A 20,969-nucleotide genomic window follows, 5' to 3' on the forward strand; every position below is an offset into this window, starting at 1 on the left:
ACTGAGAGTGGGGCAACTGCATTATATTCCCTTGTATATTTTTGAGGGAAAAGATCCCTTTTGTGTATTATTATTTAGGGAAAGTGACAGAAAATGTCACATTGGAGTTTATCTCTACCAGGAAGGTTCACATATAAATAATGGGACAGTCTAACATGCTGGTTTTATCTCTTAGGATAGCAAGGAACAAATAAGATAACTGAAATATCATAGTTACTTCTGGGTTGTGTTTAAAGCAGAGTCACTTTCATTTTCAGGAGGGCCTGAGACTTTCCCATTCTTTGTTAGAAAGGAATCTAAACATGTGTTTTTGGCAATGTTAGCCCACTTTTAGTATTAATATGAAAATCAAAATGATCACAGTCTCAGAATTGGAAGCAATCTCAGGTCTTCTAATGCAATTTGGATTGGAAGCAGAATGCTTGCTACAATATTCCCAAGAAGTGGTCATCCCACTTTTACTACAATATACCTTTTGACGGAAAACCAGACCTGCCTTTAGCCTTGCTTGATACTGACTGTGTGACCTTGGGCAATTCACTTGATTTCTTCAGGCTTTAGTTTTCTCATTTGTTAATGAGAGGCCAAGACTAGGTGATTTTTGAAGTTCCCTCTCACTATAATCTTGTGATTCTATGAACACACTACTTCCTGAGGAAATTTTAGATAGCTCTAATTATTAGGTTTCTAAATGAGCCAAAGTCTTTCTTTCTGAAATTTCTACTCATTGCTCCTCTGAAACAAAATGTAATCGCTTTTAGTACCAGGCATTCAGATATGCTATTATCCAACTGATAAAGTCCCTCCTTTTGCTCAATCCGAAGGATGATCCTTGTCTAAAAAGTTTGGTGAAATGGCTGTCACTGCTCATCATTTCTCTTTTGGAAGGTGGCAATATAATCTCATTCATTTATAGTGACATTCAGTAGTGTTGGCAGGTGGCCTAAAGGCAGCCATGTCTCCATAAGAATGACAGGAGAGACCTTCAGAAATTAATGCATATATCTCTTGCACATTTTTGGCCTGGCTGGGCATCACACAAAGATTCCTAATGTGATCTGCTATGGCATGTCTTCTTTTTGGTCAATTGCCAGTGTTCTGAAGATATGGTGTGGTAAAATCCATTTATTTAAAGATATAATGGCATTGCACAATCACACTGAGTTCACTCCCACAAATATTTATTAATCATGCATTCTGTGCTTGGTACTAGAGATTTAAGATATGTATAGTTCATTCCTGAAGAATGAATAACAAGGAGCATACATTCTACTGGAGAGGGGAGTGCAACCTATATATAAGTAATAAACTACAAGATAAAAATAATATAAAGCAAAGAGGGTTCTAAGGAAAGTGCTAAAAATTAGGGCTGATCTGGATGAACCTTGTTGGATGTGACATCTGAGTGATATCTTAAAGGAAGGTCAGCATTCTACAATATAGAAGTGAGAAGGAAGTATCCTCTTGAGTCAATGGAAACTCAAGGTTATGTAAAACAGTACACAATTTCTCAAATCGACCTGCCTTACTTTCTTTTTTTTATTTTAATAGTTGTGTTTATATTGAAAACACTGCAAAATTTCTCAAATCTGTCTACCCTCCTTTTCTATATTTCATTATGTGCTCAGTTCACTGTTCATCTATAATTTTTGTCTAAGATAATTGGACCAGATATATGGGATCATGCATCCTAATACTTATAATAATCTAGAAAATGGTCATTTTAAATACACTTTGTTTTTCTTGTGTGTGTGATTTGACCCAACTCTTTGAAGTGACTGTAGATCACACAGCATTCGGAGATTTGTTGAAATTACTGCAGTTATCTACAAATAGGAGCACTGAAGAACCTCATCATGTGTAAGTGAGCCCTGAACTTGGAATCAGAAAGGCTTGAGTTTGGAATCTGCTTTAGTCACTTATTAGCTATATGGTCCTAATCAAGTCACTTAATATAGAGATCAGTCCTCTCCCAGACCCAGATTTTGTGAGGATCAAATGAGAAACTATACATAAAGCATCTTGTGAACCTTAGCTTCAAAAACATGAAAACAACAAGAGAATCTGCTAGTCTGGTTCCAGCCTGGAACAATAAAGAAAAGCTGGTTGTGGACGTAGAGGTGTTGAAAAACTTGGGAAGAAGTGACCCTTCCAATTTAGAGCTTGTGCTGAATAATGAGGAAAAAGCTGGACATAGTTTAGATAGACATGCGATAGTATACAATGATAAGAATACTGGATCTATTAAAACTTATGGAAGTGAATGTTGAAAACTGAAAATGAATTAATTAAATATATAAGAAAAATAATGAATTTAGAGTCAGAAGACAGAGGTCCAAATTGCAGCTCTGCTGCTTAACTGTTTGTGTGCCTTTAGGCAAGTCATTTAAACTCTTATGGTTTTAGCTTCCCCATCTATATAAATTGGAGGGATTATGTTAGGGTTACCTTAAAGTTACCTTTCAGATGTTAAGTCTTATGAACCCTATTAACTTTTTGAAATATGTTTTCCCATGTGGTCTTTTATAGTACAGTGGACTAAATTTCTAAACAGCAAGTGAGGCCAAGTCTCATGGGGAACAGCTGACCACACAAAAACAAATTATCCCAACGAGCAATGGGAGGTAAGGGAAGTATTATAAACAGAGTCTCAGAGAATGCAAAGAGATGCATAGAGAACTCATTGACCAATTTAGGTTTAAAGATATGTAAAGAAAACAAAATAAGGAGAAATAGCTGAGGATGAATGCAAAGTGGAATAGTACCAGCAGAGATAATACACAGAATGACTGAGGCTACAGATGACAAATAGAATTGTGTTTTTATTTTTTAATTGCAATGTTTGGAGCAAGATGAAAATCACAGAAAAGCCAATATTGCTGCTCAGAGTGGATGGGATAGTGCCATTGGATAATGAAGGGATGGTGTAAATGCTTAATTACTATTTTTCATCTGTTTTCTCTATCAATGAAAACAATTTTTTGAGTGGGAAAAATAGAACAAAAATAATTCACAGAGCTGAAACTCAAGCTAAATGTAGATATGGTAAAAAAAGGAAAAAGTAAAAAAAAAATACAGATAGTTTCCATGTGTTAAGGTCAGTAGAATCAGAGGAATTTATCCTAGAGTTCTGAAAAAACTTGCACAGTGGATTGCTAAGTTGCTGTTGGTCATATATTGTCCATTTTAAAGGAAAACAGATTGTAGTCTTTTTATTGCAGAACAGTGATATTGACCTCAATATTTGGCAAAATCCTAGAACATCCTTAAATGTATTTTTGTAAGCATTTACAAAATGAAGTTGTTATTGCTAAGAACCTTCATAGATTCATGAAACACAAATCAAGCTAACATAACTTTCTTTTCTTTTAGCAAAGCTAATACAGATATAGATAAATGGAATGTCATAGGTATAATTTTCCTGGTTTTTAACAGGGCATTTATAAATGTCTCACAATATCTATGTGAACAGGGTGGAAAAATATAAATTAAATGTTAACGTAGTTAGGTGGATAGCCAATGTGATTAATTCAATCCAATAAGAGTTTGTTTGCCTGGCACTATGCCTGGCACTATGGTAGGGGCAACAGCCCCTACCATGAAGGACATTCTACGCGGGAAAATGGGCTTGATTGAATGAACCTGATCTAAAGTATAGTCATGAATCAAATGTGAACTCAGAAAGCGGTCTTCACTGAAGATTCCCAGAGATCTGACTCTATATTAATCAACACTTTGATAAGAGACTTGGATGAAAGTACCAACTGCCTGATAATCAAGTTTGCAGATGACACAAACCTGGGTAGATGAGGAGGAGATGGCACAGGGGATGGTGATATCTAACATATCAAACAACAAGAGGTAGGATACAAAGTATTTCTCAACATACAAAAATGTTTTGCCAAAAGATGAAATTTGGTGGGGAAAACTTTAAATATGCTTGGGGAGAGAAAAACACAGGATTATGGACTATGGCTCTATGAATCTTTATAAATGAGCTCTTGAGGCTTGAATGAACTTCAAGTAAGCGCAAAATGAATGAACAGTTCGACATTGAAACTAGAAAGCTGTACTCATTTTATACTGTCTCCAGAAGTGTAGTGTCAAATTGTTGTTGTTGTTGTATAAGGATGGTGATAGTTCCCTTGACCTTTTCCCTAGTCAAACCATGCCTAGGGTATCATATACATGAGGTCACTAAATCTCGAGGTTGAAGGGGACTTCAGAAGCCATGCAGACAGTCAATGTAAATACTAAATTCAATAACTGTTTTTCTTTTGGTCAGGGAGAGGGAGAGGCTACTCACAGGTTGTGTTTGTCATTCATTCTTGAAAAGGACCATGACATCAGGGAAATGATGACATGACTTCCAGTTGACATTGATTTGAGTGAGGGAGGACTGTGCAAGGTCACCAGCCTCACTTTCTCCTCCAGAGCCATCTGGGACCAGTGGCCTGATATTCACCAGGACAACTGGAGATGGCCCAGGATAATAGGTCTACAGATAAACTCATCATCCTTTTTTCCTTATTAAATGCCCAAAATTTGTAATGCCACTATTTTTTCCAGTCATCCAAAGTTCAAAACATCAATGATTCTTGAATCTCTCTCCTTCATTGTTATTTAAGTATACTATTGATTTCACTACCAACTTTTCCATATCACCATTTTTCCTACACCAACCACATTACCTTAATAGCAAAATGTCTACTTTGATAACATTATGGAGTAGATAGTGCAAACAGCATTGCCCCTATTTTTTATATGTGAAAAATGAGGCTCAAAAATATTAAGTGATTTACCCAGCATCATACAGCTAAAAAAATGGTGGAATTGTGACTCCAAACGGGTTTTCTCACTCTCATATCATTATTCCTTCTACTATGCCAAGCATTCAACTTCGAGCCATCATGAGTTCTTACTTAGGCTATAGTAATCACTTTGTGACTAATCTCACTTACTTTAATGGCCAGCATGTATATACTTTGAATTAGAAAAAAATAATTGGTCCATATTCTGCCATTGATATGGATCTTCTATGTGATTATGAGCAAACCACTTAAATTCTCTGTGCCCCAGTTTTTTCATGTTTAAAATGAGGGTATTGGAATAAATGTCTTCTACATTTCATGGTAACTCTAGCTCTATGATTCTGTTCTCTCCCCTTCACATCTGTCTTTCACATAGGCACCATATTATGTTTCATAAAGTTGATTTGGATGATATTATTCTCTAATATCATTCAATGGATTGTCCTGGACTAAAGGAGCTGGCAAGCTACAACCTTAGGTTTAAATCCTGCCTGCCTGTTTTGTACTGCTTGCTCTTGAAAAATGGTTTTTATATTCTTAATACAATGAAACTTTAATTAAAAATGTTAAAACCATTTTAGTGAGCAGGCCATACAAAAACAGATGGACTTATGGCATATGGCCTGCAGACTCTAGTTTACTGATGTCTGGAAAGGATGAAGTCTAACCTGTTTAGCCTGGCATTCAAGGCTTCTCATTATCTCAACCTTACCAGCATCTCTCAATTTATATTCCACTAAACCTATCCAAACTACCTAAACCACTGGCTCTTCTGAATGAATCTTGTACCTTCCTGCCCCTTTGCTTTTTATAAATGTTATTCCTCTTACCTAGAGTGCCCTCCCCACTCCCTATCTCTACTAGCTTCAATTCAACCTTTTCCATGACACTGTTCCTAATAATCTCTAAGGATTTGATTTCTATTTCCTTTATAGAGTTTGTGATGCATTGCCTTTTATTAGAGCTATGTGTTTCTATATCTTTTTTTCTACTAGATTTTATATACTTTAAGAATGGAGACTGGGCGGGGCGGAGAGGGGGAGCCAAGATATAAACTGGAAAGCAAGGACTTGCTCAAGCTCTTCCCCAAATCCCTCCAAACACCTGTAAAAATGGCTCCGAACACATTCTAGAGCTGTGGAACCCACGAAATAGCAGAGAAAAGCAGGTCTCCAGCCCAGGATAGCCTGGATGGTCACTGGGAAAGGTCTATCACATGGTGCTGGGAGCAGAGTGCAGCTCAGCCTGGGCCGCAGGACCAATCAGACTGGGAGTTGGGTGGAACAGGACATGGGGGCAAGAATCATTGAGTTGTGGCAGGTACCAGATTTCTCAACCCACAAATGCCAAAGACCACTGAGCAGGTTAGTGGGAAAGCTGCTGAATCAGGGTGAGAGCACCCTGGAAGTGGTGGGGGTGCTGTGGCAGTGGTGGCAGCAGCAGCAGCAGGAAGCTCCTGTGGCTGCTTCCAGAGTTCCTGGCTCACACTGTGGGAGGAATCAATCAGCAGACCAGAGCCAGAGTGCAGGGCTTGCTTTGCCCTTCTTGGATCTGGGTAAAATCTTTTTGGCAGTTCTTGGGGGAGAAGGAGTGAGGTGACAGAAGGTGAGGGCTGACTGGGGAATGGGGCAATCAGAATATATGCTATCTTGGAGTGGGAGGAGAGTAGAAATGGGGAGAAAATTTGTAATTCCAAATCTTGTAGAAATCAATGTTGAAAACTAAAATATTAAATAATAAAATGTTTTAAAAATTTAAATTAAAAAAAAGAATAAAGACTGAATCTTATGCAGTATCATGTTCCCCTCAGAGCCTAACACAGTACCTTTCTTCTAGAAGTCCACTAAGTGTGGTAGTGAACAGAGTACTGGATTTGGAGCCAAGAAGACTTGAGTTCAAATCCTGCTTCAGATATTAGTCACTTAACCTCTGTCAGTTTCAGTTATCTAATCTATAAAATGGATTTGATAATAACATTTATGTCACAGGATTGTTGTGAAAAAATATATGTATATGTACATATATGTATGTATTATAAACACATGTCCATATGTATTATACATACACATATGTATATATATATACATATATGTATATGTGTCTCTATATAATACATAAATGTATGTCTGTGTGTGTATATATATATATATATCTATATATCTTATCTTATAAACCTTAAAGCACTATATGGAGTGGCCCCAAAATCTTAGTGCACTTTTAAGCTATTTATGTATTTATTTTCATTCAACGCATAAATAGTTAATGTTTCTACAATTTCTCATTTATACATGGTACCATGCTACAATTTAAACTGCACTAAGACTTTTGGGACACCTAGATGCTGATTGTTGCCTGCTCATTGAATATGTGAAAAGAAAAGAATAGCTCAGTGATTGATGAGCCCTACTTTGGCTCCATTGAAGCTCAACTAGTTCCCAAGCTTAAAAGCCTTTAAAAACGACATTCTCTTTCTCTAATACTGTAAGCCCATGGAACTTGAAGGCACAAAATAGATATTATCCCTATTTTTTTTCTTTTTTGCTGTTCTTTTTATCTGAATCTGTGATTTCATTGGTGAGTGGGGGGGGGAGGGAGAACTTCTCAAAATGTAGATCAGTACTATTTCTGAAACTTGGAGTTGACTAGTGCGCTTAGAGATTAAGTGACTTGCTGAGACTTACATCATGTTGCAAGAGGCTAGACTTGAAATCAAGTCTCCCTGACCTGAGATTTTTCTCTATCTACTTTGCCATCCATGGGACCTCTCTTCTCTACTATCCACCTCATCACAGGCAAAGAGATACCAAAATAGGCCCCATAAAAAAGGCTCTAGATCAGGTTCAATCTTGAGGGAACTTGAGCTCAAAGAGAAGAGATTAAGCTTTTTGTTGCACTTTCTGTTTTGCTATATCTTGAACTTGGAATTCTAGGGAAGGACTCTACCACCAACTTTAGCTAAAGTTCTTTGTAGGGTTTCATCAAAGGAGTCAGTCAGAAAATCGTACTCAATGGACAAAGTAGATATCAAGTAAAGGAGAGAGATATTTATTTTTTCCCACTAAAAGAGAAATACTTGAATACAAAATACTCATGATCTGACATTAACAGATACTTGAAACATAAAACAACAAACCATCACATATTATTTTTTAGAAACCTAAAGGTATTTCTAGATCTACTAAACAGATATTTCACTTTCCCTTCAGGCTTTCATTGTCTACAATTGACTCAGGAGCTTCTCAGCCTATTGACCAGGCAGACATTACTAACTAATCTTTTAATCTCAGAACAATTCCATCAGTAGTCATCTCTTTGGCAAAGTTGTATGATTGCTGGAAGCAATTACTCCTGAGCAACTGGTATTTTCTCAGGAACTCTGCACTCAATGATTTAGCTGCCAAGGCTGGAAATGTCTCTCAGAACAGCTATTTGGTGACCTGAAATCAAAGGAAGAAATACAAAACAGAAGAAGCAGCTGGGGATTTAAGGTCTAATCTCACATTCATCAAAGGAAATATATATTCTCTCTGCAATGTGTATCAGTTGTAGGGGTCATTGCTCTTAGAGGGACAGAAGGAAAAGAAATACTATTCACCCCACCAGTCTTGCTGAAAATTGAATGGAAAGTTGACAGTCTTGAGCAACACACTCAAAAGAGGAAAGTGCTATTCCTGGCTCAGTAACCAATCATCTTTGATGTAATCCTCCAGTCATGATTACCAGGGGACCAACTAGGAGTCTCTGGTCATACATGCACTATAATAAAAGATATGCATCCCACTGGAAGAAACCAGAACAACTTCTCAGTTCTATGAGAAGTGTCCAAGTGCAGTAATTCAGGGAAGTTCTTCTGAGTGACTGAAGAAGAAACAGGAGAGAAAACTGAGGTTCAATCTATCATTGGAAGACTGAATAAGCTCAAGTTTCCTCATGGCCAAATGTCTATATGCAGTCTCAATGGTGTTTGAAAGGTTCATTTCAATTATCCACATTTAGGAGGTACATTATGTTTTAATTAGTAATCAAACATGTTGATTTTTATTTCAAGTTCTAGAAATATTTTTTCTGCTCCTGTATGTTTTAGTTCATGAATAAAAAGAATCTGTGATCCCATTGATGGGGCTACTCTCATCAGTGATATAGAGGGCAACCCATGCATGTCTGTCCATCCTACATTACTGTCATTCATGTGTTCCTATAAATATATTACAGGGAGATATTGTGTGGATACCCATGGCAAGAATCTTATCTATAGCTTATCCAATGTGTTCTGGTCCTATAATTCTTGATTTCCATTGTGTAAGACTAAATATTTGATAATTGCAGACAAATTATTGGTGTTCTAATGTCTTAGCATATTTTCTAGTCTGATTTAAAAGTGAGACTACCAATCCAGCGCAACTTTGATATAGGGAGCTTTTCTCTAAACATCCCTTAAGCTATGGATGGATATGGACTTTGGTACATTTTGCATTACTTCCTTTGAACTCCTGAGACAAAACAGAATAAGATTTGTTCAGTGTGTTCTCAGGGGGAGCTCATTTAATTTTTTGCTTTTTCTGGTAATGTAGTTTGATGTTGACCTAAGTGAAATGATTTAAAAAAAAATAATTACCTTTGCTTTTGAAACAAAATTTTTAAAAAGAAAATAATCCCTGACTATTTTCTAGTGGTAGAGCTATTCTCATTTTATTGAGCAATAAAGTATAAAATGAAGATTAGGTTGATTGCTCAGAAAGATAAATTTGTGATTTTCTTAGTGTAAAACATGGAAATTCATATATCTAGTCTGTTTATTTAAAAGGGAAAAAGGACCTCTTTATTCCCATTATTTGCCTATACCTAGACTATGACGTAATGTTCCTGTTCCCCATGGAAAAAGCCCTGATCAGTCAAATACCAATTATACTCAACATTTAATTTTTTTTTATTTTTCATTTATTTAATATTTTTAGTTTTCAGCATTGATTTCCACAAGATTTTGAGTTACAAATTTTCTCCCCACTTCTACCCTCCCCCCCACTCCAAGATGGTATATATTCTGATTGCCCCATTCCCCAGTCAGCCCTCCTTTCTGTCACCCCACTCCCCCCCATCCCCTTTTCCCTTACTTTCTTGTAGGGCAAGATAGATTTCTATGCCCCATCGCCTGCCTACATTATTTCCTAGTTGCATGCAAAAACTTTTTTTTTGAACATCTGCTTTTAAAACTTTGAGTTCCAAATTCTCTCCCCTCTTCCCTCCCCAACCACCCTCCCTAAGAAGGCAAGCAATTCAACATAGGCCACATGTGTATCATTATGCAAAACACTTCCACAATACTCATGTTGTGAAAGACTAACTATATTTTGCTCCTTCCTATCCTATCCCCCTTTATTCAATTTTCTCCCTTGACCCTATCCCTTTCCAAAAGTGTTTGCTTTTGATTACCTCCTCCCCCTATCTGCCCTCCCTTCTATCATCCCCCCCCCCCTTTCTTATCCCCTTCCTGCTACTTTCCCGTGGGGTAAGATGCCCAATTGAGTGTGTATGTTATTCCCTCCTCAGGCCAAATTTGATGAGAGGAAGATTCACTCATTCCCCCCCTCACCTGCCCTCTCCCCTCCTCCCACAGAACTGCTTCCTCTTGCCACCTCTATGTGAGATAATCCACCCCATTCTATCTCTCCCTATTTCCCTCTCTCAGTATGTTGCTCTCTCATCCCTTAATTTGATTTTATTTCTTTTAGATATCTTCCCTTCATCTTCAACTCACCCTGTCTGCTCTCTCTCTTTTGGGATTCTGCTGTGGCTGTACAAAAAATTGCAGGGATTCCCAAGAGTTGTGTGATGCCAATCAGTGATTAAATATCTTTCCTGCCCCTTCAATAGGCCAGACATTGTATCTCTCTAGAAGCTGTCTAGAGCATGCTCTCTACGCCTTTATAATGGTCATCCCCCACGTGTAGAATATAATCCCTCCTCACCTCCCAGACATAGCTTAATCCTTTGAGATTCCATTCGAGGGCCATCTTCTACAAAAAACCTTTCCTGATTCCCTACTCCCAAAATGTTAGTGGCTTCCCTCTCTATGTACCTTGTATTTAGCTACCTTTTCTTTATTGTGTTGCTTCTGTCTTTATACTTTTTCTGTATGTACTAACATATGTGCCTGATGTCAATGTGCCCCATAAGAACATATACTCCTCAAAAACAGGAATTATTTCCTTCCTTCTAACACTTATCATAGTTTCTGGCACATAGCAGGTGCCCAATAAACCCTTGTTGACCAATTGATGTTCTCTATGTCATGATACTTTCTTTTTCTGAATGCACTCACCAGTGAAATATTTTTTATTTCTCAGTCATTTCAGGATTGCAAATAAAGGGTGAAATCTACCTCTCCTAACTATTTATACCTAATAAAGCTCGAAAAGTATGAGAAAAGGAAAAACCAATTTTTCTACCCTTCATGATCAGTTGCAAAGGAGAAAACCAAGAGCTAAAGTTCTTGGATAATTTATGAATTTTTTTTAAAAATTGTCATAAATAATAGTATTTTATATTACTTTTATACCCCCTCTCCCTTAGCCTATAATGACACAGAATAAATGCTTCTTGATTTGATGATTCATTGAATCCATCTGGCCCTATTTATATCTCCATTGAAGTCCCATCCAGGGCTTTATCATATTATGAGGTCACCCTGGAGTTTGAAAAGCTATACCAGGAAAGCATAACCTCTAACATCTCCCACCAAGCTGGAAACACCTTCAGGATAGGTCTTGCAGAGGATCATGGGTCAGAAATCTAAAGAGAACAATCACTGGGTTCAGAAAGGGACGGCCACTAGGTGGTGAGCTTACTTCCAGTATCAGTAATTTCTGTCTGCTGAAGCATGTGGGAGTTATGATCTACATTTGAAGGAGGGTTCAGAAAGGATGAAATCATGTTGATTGAAGTAATTGGTATGCCTAATTGTTAAATGAGGGCAATTTGATGTACATTCAAAGTAAACTTGATTGGGAATTAGGAAACTTTGGTTTCATTCTCTACTCTTCCAATTAGCCATGTCTCCATGGGCAAGGTTCTTTCATTCTCCAAGTCTCCATTCCTTCACCTCTAATATTGATTGATTCAATCAATAAGATTAAAATCTATGTTCTCTGTTTTCTTCCATATCTAATGTTCTCTGAATTAGTGATGCAAAATCCTATTCAAATGTTCATTGTTTTCCCCTTTCATGTAATTGCTCCACAATTAGTCTCTTTTGGTTACACAGTTCACTGAATGTTGGCATTTTATTAATTCAGTTCAATTCTTTTTTATATAACCACTTAAAATATTGTAGCTTAAGCTTTAACTTCTAAGGAAAAGAATGTCATTGATTTTTTTTATCAATGTTTTACTCTTCATTCAACGGCTTCTTCTCCCAAATGACCACATCTCTTCCCTATTAAAGTGCATTTGCAAGTGTCCTTCCCAGGCATCTAGTTATTACAGGGCAATTAGTATATTTGAATCAGCAGAAATAAGTAGGCATCAGAGCCATATTCAAAATGGTATTAAAAAGTTAGTGTTTAGCAGAGGGAATAGAGAGGATGGCATAGAAGAATACTTTATTCTATTATGAAATGATTATATTGAACTTTACCTCACTTCCAGACCTTTCCTTGCAAATTTAATATGTTCACCAGTGTCAGAAAATGTTAAAGCACAAAAGTCAAAACAATTTTAAAAATGCAACCTTGGGCTGATTTTGCACATTTGAGTTTTATTTCAAATTCAAAGCTAGATGTTTAGCCTATCCTTTTGTTTTAATTGCCTTAGGAAAAGTTTAAAAGCAAGCAATCAACCTCTAAATACAATAATTGTACTTATAGTTTCCTGAAGATCCCTTTGCCCCCTAGACTCTGATTGCCTGGTTGCTAAAAGCTAAACTACATATAATATGTCAATTAAAGCTCTAAGGACACTAGAATATGAATAGGAGGGCAGGGATAGCTGAGGCCAGCCACAAGGCCTTCTTCATCCTGGATTTCTTCTAGGCTTGCTGACCCAGTGGGAAAATACTTATCTGCTCCCTTTCTACACTCCTCTCTTTTTTCAAATGTATATCATTATATTGTGTTCAGCAACACTCTTCAAAGTTGATGCCAAATAAATAGTGTAATGGAGCCTGCAATTTTGTGGTTATTCAACTATTTGCTATTTTGGAAACAAAAAAAAAAAACCAACAAGATAAATCACTTCCTGATATTTTTTCCTTTGTTCATTTTGTCTAGAAGAGTTTGATGAAGTTCCATCTTCAAAAAAACCCAAAGGTAAGTTAGAAAGATGAGACAAAAGGTAAGTCAGTTAGCATCTTAGAGCCCCCAGCCAACACTTTTAAGACTATAAGTTAAAGATGAATTTGCACCTGCTTCAATGAAGAGTGTTTCCTAGTTGGGAGTTCCTCACACCAATGAAAATACAAATCTAGACCCCACTTACCCCCAACTATTTATTTTACTATCTCTTTTATTCTAGTCATGGGTTTGCATTATGTATGTATTTGCAGTTCAGGCACCTTTTATTTAATAAAAAAAATAAAAGATTAAATAAAATATTTATTTATTAAAATAAAGATATTTTATAATTTAAAAAGATAGAGACAAAAAAAGATATCTTTTGTTTTTACATTAGTTAAACTTACATTGTCTGTATCCTTCTGTCTCCCTCTTCCATAAGGGCCATCCTTCAAAATAGAGGTTATTTTTGTTCTTAAAAAAAAAAAAAAAGAAAAAAATTAGCACAACTTAGCAATAAAATAAAATCTGACAACATATACAACATTTCACCTTTGCAAATGAGTGGAGTAAGGTGTTTTCTCATCTTTTCTTTGGGGTCATATGTGTTTTCTGTTGTGGATTTCCTTGAAGGAATTGTGTCATGGCATTAATTTCGGCAGGATTTGAAGACAAATGTAGCCAGCAAATCTTGTAGCATCCTGTCAGTCACTTATGTCAATGCAAATTAGTGTGGGAACCGTTTTTGGTGATTAACAAGCTTTGAAACAGGAATGGAAAGGACTTTGGTTTCCAGGATGACTAGGATGTTACATGATAGTAAGAACATCAGTCACCTACTTAGGAGATAACTAGGTATGCTGCTGCCATCATTAGGGAGACAAAATGTACTGATTAATTCTAATCTACTGGTTTAGTTACTGGCTGGATAGTGTAAAGGCTGGGCAATTAGAGTCAGGGACTTTGATGAGGGGTGGGGAACCATCAGGGGGCAAATGCCCTTCTAGGTCCTTGGGTGTGGCTTTTTGCCTGAGTCCAAGTTTTACAGAGCAAATCCTTTTATTAAGGGGATTTGTTCTGCGAAGTTTGGATTCAGCCAAAGGGCCATACTTGAGAACCTAGAGGGGTACATGTAGACTTGAGGCCTCAGATTGCCCACCCCTGAACTAGATAAATAAGTAGTTTAAGGTCTCTGAACCTCAAGTTTCTACATTTGTAAATTAAATAGACTGGACTATACCATTCCTAAGGTCCCTTTTACTTCCCAGTCTCTGTGATCATTTTCTGGGAAGCTTCCTGAATTCAGAGCTACTGATAGGGTATGAAATAGTTATTTTCTGCTAAACTCATAAATTTGCCTATAGGCATGAGTTTCTCTGATGACTGCTCTTTGCTCTTATGATTAAAATACAGAATTTTGTGGTAATCTCTATCATTAGCCAATAAATAATTAAAAGATGGGCCTATCAATCAATCAGTAAACATTTATTTGGCACCTACTTTGAGCTAGGTCACATGCTAGACACTAAAACACTAAAGAATGGAGATTACTTAACCTAGAGGTGATAAAACTGAGGAATGGTTATTCTTCTAGAATTCCAAGTTATAAAGAGTATCAGTCAGATATACATCTAATGAGGTAAAGTGACATGACCAAAGTCACTCAGTGACTTTGCAAAACCAGGATGCAAGTAGAAGTCCTCAGACTTAAAATCTGTGCTCCTTCTACTATACTATGCTATCTCTCAAATAGAGTTTTTATGGTTGTTAAAGTACCTTAGAGGTCCCAGTAGTACAATTTCTTTATTTTACACATGAAGAAACAAAGGCTGAAATAAAAAGTCCTAGGTTACTTAACTAGTTAGTAATAGACAATAACTAAGTCAGGACTAGACTCTCGCTTATTTCAAGCCTAGGAGTTTTTCACTAAAAGTCTTTTTCTGTTACTTCTCCCTTTAGGTAGGTCTTCCAAATAAGATGTACCCACATATTTGCTTTTGAAGGTTTAACCAAGGACTCTCTATGGGGATAAAACAAATAACCTTGACTCTTTGCTGAATACTTTGACCCTAGATGACTTAATATCTGTCATCACATATAGAAATGCTACCCATTCTCTTATTCTCAACCTCCACACCCCCTGAAAGAAAAGAAAATCACAGAGTACAGCCAAAATGCCAATGTATTTTCTTAATAGGTCTGGTTATTAAAATTCATTCAAATATTAGAGAAAAATCACTCAAATAATGTTCAGGGAGCTAGGGTCCATACTTTATTACTATTATTCTAAGATTCAAGAATTCTCCAGAAAAACAATCAGTGGATACCTCAGATGGGAATCTTCCATACCCGTCCTGTAAATCTATGCCATTTTCCTATCTTACCACTTTCCCCATAAAAAAAAATATCAGTCTCTTTTCTGGGTAACCTTTCTCCTTATCTCTGGTTTTCCTTTGAACTTTTACATGCTGATGTTCTAATATGAAGACCTAACAACCTTCCTGATGCAAACATTATTCCTTTCTGCTTAGATTTGTGTTCAAATATGCTGGTGCCCTCATGATATGTAGCTTTGTAGTCTATACATTTATGCCATAGTAGTATACTGATAAAATATGTGCTTTTATATTTTTATATCCACCAGAGGAAACTGAAGACATGACTTCCATGAAGAAAGCAAAAAGTGAGTTCATTGATGACTAACTTACACGTTTTTTATGCTCTTCATATTAAAAACAAAAACAATGTATTTGAAACTGAGCTTGAAGATGTCTTCATGAAAAGCCAATAATCTATTCCTGGGAGAAAATTTTTAGTACAGACATCAAGCATGCCTTTAAAGTAGGTCATTTTTTTTCCCTCTCTCTCAAAGAGAAACTAGTCACTCTTTGTGTCAGGCAAGAGGCACTTAGTTGAAGAAATTACATGGTAATGACTAGCCCAGCATTTATGGCAAACAGCCCTATAAAGCTCTGTTTCATAAGTACAACAGCTGAATCGATGCCTGAGCCTGTCTATTACTGTAGGATCTAGAGTAGAACTGCTGAACCTGATGTACTAAACTTCCTTTCATCAAATGGAAAAGAAATAGAACTAGGCCACAGCAAATCAACTGTACAGAAACTGAATTCTGTCCCTAAGTGCCACAGTTCTTTTTTTTCCAGCTATGTAATAGACTAATAATATTCACTTTCTCTGTGTGATCATTGATTCTACTATGCAATCAATGTTCATATTCAGTTATAAAATTCAGCACCCTAGATAGCTCAATATCCCTGCACTAATAAATTTGACATTTTTCTTCAAGTGAAAAAGGAATATGCTATTGGTCCCCAGCTGTATTGCAAAAAGCAATTTCTGGACAGTCTGAATAAAGCACTCTTTATAAAAGCCTTAATTTAAAGTTTTGTCATATAGTTCTTACAAAGTGTCAAAATTTCTGAGGCAGGGAATGTCAACCAAGGGGTCATGAAGCAGGTCATTAAGACATAAAGATACACAAACACATATACACACATATATGTGTGTATTATTCATATAGATATAATATGCATATGTGCCTTTTCTACATGTGCATATATGCAATATACATACACATATATACATACGCATATGCATATACATACATACATACACACACACACACGTGTGTGTGTGTAATCTTTTGGACTTGGAGAGAAAGAACACCTGAATTAGAAAAACAGCTCTTCCACTTATTACTTGTGTGGCCTTGAAAGAGCATACTTCAATTTTCTGAGCTGCCATTTCCTCATTGACTAAATAAGAGGGTTGCACTAGATTGCTTCTAACATCAGGACCTCTCAGCTCAGAACTCTATGATCCTAAGTTTCACATCTTTTCCTACTTCATCAACAAATACCTTCAATCCTGAATGTCTTCCAGAATTTGACATCGTCACTATGGGGAAAATACGTGGAATAAGGATAGTGTCTATATTTTTCCATGATACTGTTGAATGTTGGTGGAAATTTGTTTTTAAGTTAATTCTCATTACAGAGCCATAGCAGCATCTTTTCCTACCCCTATGTTTGCCTATGATAACACTTCATGGATATGGAACAATAATTATCTAGCTCCTAAATCTTAACATCCAATTATTATATAATATAAAATTTTATGTTGATTGTTAAGATATAACTGTACCTTCATATCATATTTCAAATGCATAAAATATGTACTTTGATGCTTTCAGTCTTTATTTCTCTAAATAAAACTTTGTTTTCACATAAATTATAGCATGGTACTGCTCTAGAAAACAAGAAACCTCAGTTTGACTAGAATGTAAATTCCTTGAGGACCATTTCTTTTTCATATCTGTGCTGCTAGTGTCTCAAACAATCCAAAGATTGCATATACACACACACACATATGCACACACATACACATAGACATACATTAAAACAATGTTTTATATGAAACAATAAATGTCTACTGAATTTAATTGAATTAAATTGAATTGAGTCTGTGCACTGCTATGTATTACTTCTGTATTTCTGAGAAGGTCATTTTATTTTTCAAAACTTCAATTTCTTATGAAAAATGGGGATAATAATAGTTGTACTATCTACCTCAATGGCTTATAGTGAGGAAGACCACGCTGCATATTTCTAAGTGTTTCATAAATAAGTTATTGGCATTATTCTTTTAGAGTTACTTGACACTAACACTCTATGTTCTATGACTTTTATAAGCATTTAAAAGAGAATCCATCATATAACATATTCATTAATATACTCACTAACATATGACAGGCTCATTGAATGTGGTATAGTCCCAAATCAGTTTAAATACACAACCTCCCTTCAAGAAAGCCTGTGTATTTAAGCTGTCTTGGGACAACATGAATTTGAGCATAGATTCCATTGTGAATCGAGTAGTGATAGTGCAGATACCAATTTGCTAAAATGGCCTCCTCTCCAATCCCCTTAAAACCAATAAAAATGAAAAAAAATTGTCCAAAGGAGATTTAATCTAAGTCCTTATTGTGACAAGAGTGAAGGTGAAAATTCAGCTAGAGGCAGAGAAGGGGTTTGAAATTTAAGGGATCATGTTCTATTGGCAACAGAATTATAGGATCTTAAATTTGGAAGTTTTCAGAAGTCGTATTATTTGGCTTATACTTGAGGAAGAATAAAGCATTTCCGGGCATTGCTCATACAGCCTCTGATTATTTCCAGTGGATGGGACATGCACTAATCAATAGTTCAATAAACATTTATTGAAGAGCCCACTATGTGCCAGGCACTGTGCTAAGTAATAGGGGTACATGTACAGAAAAGAAAGATAATTCCTGACCTTGAGGAATTTACAATCTAGTGGAAAAATCTGATGAGCACTGTCTTGTAAGGAAGCCCATCCTGGTTTTGAACAAATCTCAGTGCCAAGAAGTCTTTTGAAAGATGATGAAATAAGAAGCAGAACCAACACAAAGTCTATCTCATTACTATTCCAGCAAAGTGGTGATTGGGAAATCCAAAGGGGAATCACAGTGGTGTTTTTTTACAGCCTAGATCATCACAGGCCTCTGAGAACTCAAGAGAGAGAGAGGGAAAGAGAGAGAGACAGACAGACAGGCAGAGAGAGAGAGAGAGAGAGAGAGAGAGAGGAGAGAGAGAGAGAGAGAGAGAGAGAGAGAGGGCATAGCTAGGAGTCCATGTAGGTCCTTCCAGCATGGATCCTGGACTAGAGCTGTTTACCTATAAAAAGTAAGAACAAGAGTGAGCTCACAGCTATGCCTCTCAGACCTCAGAGGAGATTCAGTGAATGCTATGACTGAGTCCTTTAGCTACATACCAAGGCAAGGAGCATAATTGTGGAATCAACACAAGCTGAAGCTAGGGCCTGAGGTTCTGTGTGAAGACAGGGAATACAAATCAGGGGTGAGTTGAGCAAAACTGGGGCTGGCAACCGATTAATAGAAATTTAGGTCCAGGGGTGACTCTACAGTTTTGTTACTCTGAACTTAGAAAGATATCCTACTAGCTGGCAATGACTAAAGTCAGCAGCTATCTACTGAAGCTCTAATCAGGTGCAAGTCTAAAGTTTTGTTACTTAGACTCAAACTGGAGTAGGAAGCCTGAAAATCTCACATCAGGAGAGCAACGGTTAGTCTATGTTCTACATCAGAGCACTTAAAGTTGATGAAAATTTGCAGCTTCTTGTCCTAAACTGCCCTTAATATCCTTAAAGAATTCGGCAGCCAATACCTGGAAAAAAGTAGGAGAAAGATAACACAGATCAAATATGACCAAATATGACCCCAAAATTTCTTCCAGAACTATACAGAGCCTGGCCCTAACACAAAAACCCAATTCAGAAACTAAGGCTAGGAGAAGGAATAAACAAAAAAGACACTAATGTTAGAGAGCTATTATGGAGATAGAGATTCACAAGATATTAACCAAAAAGAAGAGGAGAATTCTACCACATCTAGAAGAAAAGTTTCAGTGACACAGTTTGACTATAAAGTCAGTTATAATTCCCAAGAAAAATAACAGTTATTAAAAAAACCCAAGAGTTTTAAAATGATGGGTTATACCTATCTCACGGAGTTAATATGAGGATCAAATGAGATAAATGTATAGCACTTTGCAAACCATACAGTACTATCTAAATGCGAGTATTACTGTGAAATGAAATATGACCTCTAGAGGAAATAATTCGAAAAAATTGAGAACTCCAAAGGAAAGACTTGGGAAGAGAATTAACAGCTTGAAAGAAGATATGCAAAACCTTACCCAAAAGAAAGGCTACCAGAAAATTAGAATGAATTAAGCAAAAGCTAATCACTCAATGAGGCAATAAGAATTCTTTTTTAAAAGGTCAAAAGGCTAGAAAATAGAAGAAAATGTAGGATACTGCATAGCAGACATACCAGACTCAGAACACAGGCCAAGGAGAAAAAAAATCACAGACACCATATTTCAAGAAATCATGAATAAAAATTGTCCAACCTTATTAGAAAGAGAAGAGTTCTGCCGGAGACCAAAGAATGCAAAATTAACTTCTCTTTTAGTCTTAACAGCCTTTTTGTGATGAAGCCTAAAGAAAGCTGTTATTTCCTTTTCCCTAATTATGTCTTCTTTTCCTGGCACAGAGTTTACTATAGGTTGTATAGTTCAAATTCCCTTCAGACTACTGGACTTAACTGGTTGGCATGCCTTTCATTTATTCACTGGTATCATTTAGGGCTATTGTTGGATAGGCTGCTAATTACCTCCCTCTCTTCCACACCAGAGAGAAGTGCTATAGAGAAGCAGTGACAAACATAGACATTTCCTGCTTATCTCATCCAACTCAATCAATCAATAAACATTTATTAAGCACCTACTATGTGCCAGCCACTTGCTAAGTCACCCATGCTTTATTTTCTACCCTTCCTCAGTGGCCCAATATCTTAACCTTGTGATCATATTACCCATCTCCTTATGATCTTAGTCTCCATTGTTAGCCACCTCTCATGTGTTTTCCTATCTACACCCCTTGCTGGCCATTATATTTCTGTGGTTTTCATGTTGGCATCTGGTTTGGAGCAAGAATGTTTCTACCTAGTCAGCAGGTTTTGTTGTGGGAAAATACAACCCTCTGCTCAGAATAAATTCAGGTTCTCTCTACAGACACCTGTCCAACTGGCAACAGAGCTAACGGGTAGAGAAATTGCCAGAGTAGCATTACAGCCATATGCACTTTATAGTAGTGGCTAGCATTAATATAGCATTTTAAAATTTGTAAAATGCTTTATGAAATATGTTCTCAGAAGATGCATGACTCGTCCATGGTCACACAACTGGTGTGGGGGGAATTTAATGATGTCTTTCCTACTCTGAGTCCATCAGGTCATGCAGTATAGTATTGATTCTCCTTTTTCTCA

At 36.6% G+C, this 20,969-nt stretch overlaps 1 long non-coding RNA gene across 1 annotated transcript in view; it reads left to right on the forward strand.

Annotated features, from left to right (window-relative positions):
- Nucleotides 1-20,969, forward strand: part of LOC118856970 — a 43,616-nt gene that overhangs the window by 15,916 nt on the left and 6,731 nt on the right. Inside the window, exons 4-5 of the long non-coding RNA XR_005010900.1 lie at nucleotides 13,076-13,114; nucleotides 15,723-15,761. This is a non-coding gene — a long non-coding RNA (uncharacterized LOC118856970). The remainder of the gene's footprint in view (nucleotides 1-13,075; nucleotides 13,115-15,722; nucleotides 15,762-20,969) is intronic.

This window comes from Trichosurus vulpecula, chromosome 7 (assembly GCF_011100635.1).
Source record: "Trichosurus vulpecula isolate mTriVul1 chromosome 7, mTriVul1.pri, whole genome shotgun sequence".
NCBI lineage: Eukaryota > Metazoa > Chordata > Mammalia > Diprotodontia > Phalangeridae > Trichosurus > Trichosurus vulpecula.